An 8,034-nucleotide genomic window follows, 5' to 3' on the forward strand; every position below is an offset into this window, starting at 1 on the left:
GTTGACAGCACTCGGGCTTAACTTTTAGGTTTAGCTTTAGAATTAAGAGAATTTGTAAAGTTAGTTGTTAAACTCATATCAACAAATAAAGACCGGTCTCGTCCGGAACAATTTTTTTGTAACCTACCGAGCCGGGTAGTTTAACTTATATAAGCGAGCCATTTCAGCATGCTACTGTTGCTGCTTTCGTCACTCGCGCGCACTGCCGTTCGCTGTGATATACCCTATTTATTAATAACATATTTTCAGTGTTTAAATTTGGTAGTATGCATGCTTATGCAGAGGATGTCCAGCTTTACTAGTCAAGTTCTTTCGAAAATGTTAGTGATTATAGGTTTGTATGGTAATAGTCAGTACTAAGTTGTACTGGAACCTGCAAATTTTTACTGGAAAACTGTATGACAACCCAAAAAATTTGCAAGAGAGCACTGAATCGCGCGCGTAACAACATGGGAGTGTTGCAAATTCTTGCTAGTGAAATTTTTACTCGCAGAAATTAGCTAGAAGAAGAAGAAGAAGAATAAATGTCAAAAGCCGCCATTTGTTGAATTGGTTTAGCACAAATGAGTGGAAATCAAAATATTAATGATGTACTGGACTGTGTAAGTGCTTGTGTGTAAAGCAAAGAGTTTAAAACTGATTTATATATATTAAAATGTTTACAGAAGAATGTCAAAACAGTGCAACAACTGTTCATTTGCAAGTTTTTGCTAGTTTTGTGTTCAATAACTTTTTCTGCTAGTTTTCTCTTCTTCTCAATTTTACGCTCTATTTTGCTTTTACGCTCTCGCTGCGATGTTTTACTGGAGAAGTTACTATACAAACCTTATGTGATAAGGTAAATCGGAATATTTTATCTATAATGCACTTGCCAGATACCGACAGTCTTTACCTTAAACCAAGTAAAACATATGTATGGACTATCTTTAAAAGAATGTTGGTTGCAAATAACATTCCATCCCTTTACATATGTATGTATATAGGGGACAAACCAATTGCTTTTGTGAGTAAAATTACTAGCCTACTGTAATCTACATATAATTGCTCAGCCATACGACTTAGTTAGGGCGATCCGAAGCAGCTGCAGAATCGAGTTTTATATAAAATTAAAGTGCAAGCTCCATAGGTTATTCAAAAGTTATAAGATTTCAAATTGATGAAATAGGTGACAAATATATGTATATAGGTGAAAAAATATAATAACACTGGCTCACAAATTTTAGTTTTGGTTTTGTTCTCCAGACACCACTATCCAAATCCTATGTAGAATTGCTCGATGATTCCGAAAATCGAGTTAATTTTTTTTTTTGATTAGAGTCCAATTTCGGCTCCCAATTTTTGGCCGATGCCGATGCCGATTCCTTAAAAAACTACCTGAATATAAATTCATTCAAGAAAATATTTTTTTAATAAATTTATAATAACAAAAGAAAAACATAAACAACTAACTAAATAACATTACGAAACAAATAATCATTCAAGAATCTATTCACTTATTTATGTACATACGTAAATACGTATTAAAAGTAGGAGACCTATCCCTTATGCATACATAGCAGGGTTGTTGCGAATATTCGCATTCGCATTCGCAACCGCGGAAATTCCGCATAAATTTGAACATTCGCTTTCGCATTCGCAATAATCAATGCGGAGCTTTTGCGAATGCGAATATTGTGCAAGTGCACTGATAAAACGTATATCTGGCAAACAAAAAATGTTAGCTAAAATTTGTTTGCCTGTGGAGATGCTACGTTAAGACTGTCCCCTATGACATAGGGGGATCATTTCTCATAATGTTTTTTTTTTTTTTTTTCGAATACGAAGGATATGATCATTCTTTTTCGCTTTATTCCGTATTCGAAAAATTATGTGTTTCAATATACACATCGATTTGAATACATAAGTGAGGTTTAGATAATATTTTTAGCAATTTATTTGTTTGTATTTTCGTCGATTTTAAATTTGCTACCCTAAAATAATTGATATCAAATAAAACACCTCTTTGAGGTAAAATTTTCGAGTGACGAAAGCTGAACTAGAAACACAAAATTTATGATATCAATTTCGTGCCGAAAATTATACGCATTTTTTAACTGCCTTTGAAACGTACGGAAATTTTTGTTTATTTATTCGGAACGTTGCGAAATTCCGTCTAGTGCTAGAACCACAAAATAAAAACAGAACAGAACTTTTGCAACGATTCGTATGAATAAAAAAGATTTTCCCTACGTTTCAAAGGCAGTTAAAAAATGCGTATAATTTTCGTCACGAAATTGATATCATAAATTTTGTGTTTCTAGTTCAACTTTAATTAGGGGGGGTCCCTATTCTAACAAAGTCACAAAACTCAGCGCATCACTATTGTGATTTCTAGTGCGCTCGAAAATATGCCACAAAAATTAGATTTAAATGCTAAGGAAATGCGCAGAAATTTAAACATATTTACATCTTTGTAGCGGCATATTCGTCGGAGCAGCATACTTTGAAGCGCAGTAGAAATCACAATAGTGAAGCGCTGAGTTTTGTGACTTTGTCAGAATAGGGGCAGAGGCGTAACTGTAGGGTGGCATGGCTGACAAAATGCCACGGGGCCCCAATCCGATAGAGACCGCGAGCTCAGAAATACGGTTGCCAGACGTACTGATTTTATCAGTACAGTACTGATTTTTCAACTCTTGTACTGATTTTATTCATTTCTTCAATCAGTACGCTAATGTCCTGATTTTTCAAAATTTGTACTGATTTGTACTGAATTTTCAACTCAAACAAAATACATTAGGATTTTCTTAAGGTTTTTACATAACGTTGGAATTTGCTTAAACTGCACTATAAAAAGTAAGAAGAAAATAATTTAATTATAGTTGACATGTTTTAAATAATATTTGATATGTCCAAGAAAATAATACAACAAAAAGATCAATCGTTTTATGGGCACATCGCCGTGGCTTACGTACCAGTTGCGATAATATGATGGAGCTTAACTTATTTAAAAAGAAGAATGACATTTTTTGTCGAGTGTTGTTAGTTATCTCGAAAATATTTTTCAGTTTAATAACTGCAAATTTTAATATTCGAATGACTTTTGCCTATAACCTGCAATTCTTTTTTCAAAATTTACTGACATTGTAAAAGAGCTTTGCACACAAGACATAAGTTAGATATTCTTTTAAGCGAATTATTAGTCTTTCAGAGTTTTGAGCCATGAGAAAATATACATAGATGCATTCCTTAGATAGTGGTACTTTTCCACAGTTTTAAAAAAAATGTAATCTCGTTTTTTGTCAATACCACACTCAAACGAAACAACCGAGAGGATAAAATTTGCTTCCTGACGCAAATAGAGAAACCGGCTTCTAATTAAATTTTTTTAAAGTGAACTTCAAATTAAAAGTAATTTTAAAATGAAATATATAGAATTCTTTGACTATTTAAACACTGAAGATTGAACCATCTCATTATTGCTATTCAAATATGTTATAAATATAAAATAAGTTATGGCTTCTGTGCACAATGAGGTGTACACTAGCGTGGGCCGAAAATCCGCTTTTTTAGAATTTTGATTCGTAATAGCAAAAATATGATTCATTATGCTTTAAGAAAAATCTGTATGAAATTTGAAATTTTTGGTCAATATCCTAGGCTCACCCAAGTCCATCAAAGTTCAATATGCTCAAAAAATAAAAATTAATTAATTAATACATTTTTTGACTAAAATTGCTATAATCTTCGAAAGTATTAGTCCTACATAATTTGGTATATAGACCTTTTTTGTAGAGAATCGAAGTTAGCTAAGAAAAAATTTTTTTAGCTAAGAAAAATTATTTTGGCAAACATTTATGTGGGTCTACTATATCTTCTTCTGGACCAAATTTATAATACCATTTCATGTTCATGAAAGGCATACAAAATGATGGAAAAATCGTACGCTCGCGACGGGTTCTCAAGCTTATAAATAAAAAATAATAGGGACAAGCGCGCCCATGCGAAGACTGCGCGGACAGAAAAACACAGTAAACTCATCCATCTTCGTAGCCACAGATAGAAGCAGACTGTTCTAATAGTTCGCGGAAATAATAAACTGAATTATTCTTCTATACATAGTATAAAGGAAAGTCGAGATTCTTTGTACGCGGTAATCTCAAAAACTACTGAATTGATTTTGATGAGATTTTCTCTAATATATTCTGTATCGATAGGAGAGTGACCTTTTTAATTTAGAATTTTAATAGAGTTGCCACCTGTTAAGAAAACTACTATATTCAATTCTAATAAGCGTAGGCGTCAGTTCTGCACCGTCACTGTCAAATGAAAAGACTTATAGCCCAGTTATGCATACTTGTCTTTGCATGAGAGTTGTCACATAAGAATCTGTTAAATGGGCTTTGCGTGTAAGCGGTTACCCAACGCATAGCACTTAACATGTAGAATTCTGTTGGGTTTTGATTTTTACGTAAAAATGGTATAGCAGTGCAAGTATGAATAACTGGGCTATTAGCCTCTGGATGTGTAATGGGGTATTATTTTTCTGAGTAGGGTTGCCACCTGTTTAAAAACTACAAGATCTTCACCGTTCATTGGATAAAATAATGGAATACCAAATGAATGTGCATGGGCTTCGCATGTTCAAAAACTTTAAGTTTTTGAGTAGGGTTGCCACCTATTTTAAATTACTATCTTCTATACATAGTATAAAGGAAAGGCGAGATATTTTAACCACGCTACTGAACTGATTTGGACAAGATTTTTTATGTATATAATAAGCGAAGTACATGATGACATCTGATTTCTTTCTCCAAATACGTAAATGTACATATATTCAGCGCGTGGCGAAGCCTCGCGCATCCGTGGCCGGCTAGTATATTACAAAGCGTGAATCAGATTTATAGTACATCAGAACTTATACTTATTAGGTACATAAAAACATATTACAAACTGACTGACAGTGGCGTAGCCAGGGGGGATAGATCCCCCCCCCCCCTTCGTCATTGAACCACAATTATTTACTTTTGAATTAATAACACAATACTATTTTATCCTTCTGATTTAAAATTTTTTTATTTCAGACGGATGACAAATTATCTTTTAATGAATATATGAGTTTATATGATTTTATAAAAGCAAGCCATAAATTAAAAAAAAACGTCTACGACAACAAGTAACATCCGAACTGTATCTTTTTTTATTACCTGAAAATTTGGATAAATAAGAGCCTAATACCATTAAAAAAATAAAATTGCAGTATGGTTGATTTGCAAATTTTATATTTAAAAATTTAATATTGCAAGTTTTGAAACAGTAACTTTTACATAGCTAGCTTTTTTTAGCTTTTCGCGTTATCTGCCCTAGGAAGATTGGTTTGCTTCTTTTTTGCGACCTCTTCCACTGCACGGTTAAAAATTTCGGTTTAAATTTTAAACTTTTTGGACTACATATATGACCAAACTAAATTCAGTTTCAAATACAAACCTTCCAAGTTTGAAAAAAAGAGAGCACATATGTTGGGTTTAGAATTTAAACAGTTCGATTTAAATTTTAAATCCAAACATTGTCATAATCAAGAATAAAAAATAAAAAAATCTTAAATTTCATGCTGCGTCTGATGGGGATTGAACCCGGACAGCCTTGGTAGCAACCAATTCTATCAGCATCTTTGCACACTCAGCTACAGCCACGCATGTAAATGTGCTTTCATATGTTGAGTTTGAATCAACACCCCATTTCGCTGTGTGCAAACATTTTCTATTTCGGTTTAGATTTTAAACCAAATTTTCTATATATGAAACCTAGAAACTAGAATTAAAACATTTTGGTTTGATTTTTAATCCACGAGCTTTTTGGACTAAAATTCAAACCACAATATATTAAAAATTGCTTAAAACTATTGACTGGTTTAAAAAGTAGACTATAAAAGATTAAAAAAGGCAGTAGTCCCAGCGCGGTGTAAACCCAAACCCAAATTTTTGACCGTATAGGCACCGAAACTACCATGTTTTCTTGCAGTTTTCTAAGTTCATACGAAGAGGAGACTTTTGAAAGTTTATAAATAAGTATTATACCGACTTTTGCAAGAGTAGTTAACATTTCATGCTATTTTTTTCAGAACATAGAAAAATATTTCACTCTGCTGTTGTGTACATGAAACCCACCAAAAACTAAAAATCGAAAAAAAATTTACATAGCGCACTTTGCAAGTGGACTACTCAATTGTTGAATATGCTATCTTATTTGTCCCTTCTTTTTATACAATTAAGGAGCGACTAAATGGTTTAACGATGTTAGCGGTACATAATGATGTACCGATATTCAATAGGGGTATTCTCTGAGTCTTGCAAAGCCCTTGCAAGGTGCACGGATTGCACGGTTTGCAAAGCTGTCCCATACGAAAACCGGTTTTTTCCGTGCAATCCGTGCAAGGGCTTTGCAAGACTCAGAGAATACCCCTAATGTGTAAAAACTGAAGTGTATACTAACGAAACCTCTACAAAACAAAACTGGAGTACACACTAATTAATTAAAATGGTGTAGTAATTTAATTTTTTTGGTTTAAATAAAGCAGGAATTTCCCATGGAATAACCGAGTAGACAAAAAATATATAACGGTAAAAATGGCACATACATACATATATGAAATAATGCCCACAGGCAACGCCTCTATCCATTGTGTATCACAACTTTAAGTTATCGATGGAAATTTTTTTTATTCGAAAATATTTAGAATTATACGTGAATTGTGTAATTTATTTCATCGGTTAAATGTGCTTTATTTGAATATAAAAATAAACATATTGTACAAAAACGTATACTTCTATTTCACAAGTACATAAGCTACAATTTTTTTAATTTGCAAAGAAGCACCACGGTGCCGGGGCTAAAGGGGCGGTGCGAGAGACAACTGTCAGTTTATCGAACTTTTAATTATTGAATTATGTGTGCGCCCACCACTGTCGTATACGGTGTATGCGATGCTGCAGTTACAATAGTGCTTCAGCACAAAATACCTTTAGTGTGGCTTAACAATGGTAAATTAAAAACAAAAATAAAATTACAAATTTCTTGACTTCAGAGGTGTTATGACCATTAATATACCTAATAACCACTCAGGGGACCTCTGACTTTTCAAGTGACACCTCATTAGTCGAATTTCTTACATAGAAAAGTAGAAAAAGGGAGACTAACAAAAAAATATAAGATATTTCAACTCGCAACTAGTTAGGAGGAACTACCTTTATTCAACTTTAATATAAAATTAACCGCTTTAGAATATTCTGTTCAATTTCGCAGTTTCTTGCATTTTTCAGTTGGCAGCCAAAAGCGACTTGTTGCTAACATATCTATGAGACATTCTTTTTCATATCGGACACCAAATTTGGTGTCACACTTTCGATTGGCTTCAATTTTTTTATGGGTTCTGTACATGAAATAAGGTAACACGTGTTCGAGGATTTTTTTTTATATTTTTTTCTTCGGAGATATGATCTGTCAAAGTTTGCATTTTTTTCGTGATTCAGACTAATCATGTACTTCTCGGTATCGGTATATCTCGGGTTCTGCTTATCGCAGAGACTTCATCTTAACGCCAATTTAAAATAAATTTGAAGCGAATCGGAGACATGACATAATTTTTTTTACGAAATCCGTCCGACTTAAAAAAGAATGGCTCCTTTATATATAATTATAATACGCGAAGGGATTTTTTGTTCAGGACAAAAGATCTACACCGTTCGCTTAATTTAAAAAAATGGCATGTCAAATTAAAGCGCTTAGCCTGTAGATGTGCAAACTGACCTTATTTTTTCTAAAAGAGTTGCCGCCTATTGAACAATTAAATTCCAAATATATAATAATCAATGCTCTCATATCCGTACCGTTCGTTCGATTTTCCAAAATCCAGATTAAAAGGCTTGGACTGCAGACGTGCAATAAGGTTTTACTTTTATGAATAAAAAAATCTAATTATTTAGAAATTTTCAAATATATATAAAAATTAAATCAATTATTACAAAACGGGTATCAATCGAAATGGTTTTAAAAAGC

The 8,034-nt window shown here is 33.0% G+C and overlaps 1 protein-coding gene across 1 annotated transcript in view; it reads right to left on the reverse strand.

Moving 5' to 3' along the window:
• Nucleotides 1–8,034, reverse strand: part of LOC118740683 (bone morphogenetic protein receptor type-1B-like) — a 740,115-nt gene that overhangs the window by 225,606 nt on the left and 506,475 nt on the right. The gene's annotated exons all lie outside the window — the stretch shown is intronic.

The sequence above is a fragment of the Rhagoletis pomonella genome, unplaced genomic scaffold (genome assembly GCF_013731165.1).
Source record: "Rhagoletis pomonella isolate Grant_MI unplaced genomic scaffold, Rhpom_1.0 Rhpom_scaffold_00006, whole genome shotgun sequence".
NCBI classification, from domain to species: domain Eukaryota; kingdom Metazoa; phylum Arthropoda; class Insecta; order Diptera; family Tephritidae; genus Rhagoletis; species Rhagoletis pomonella.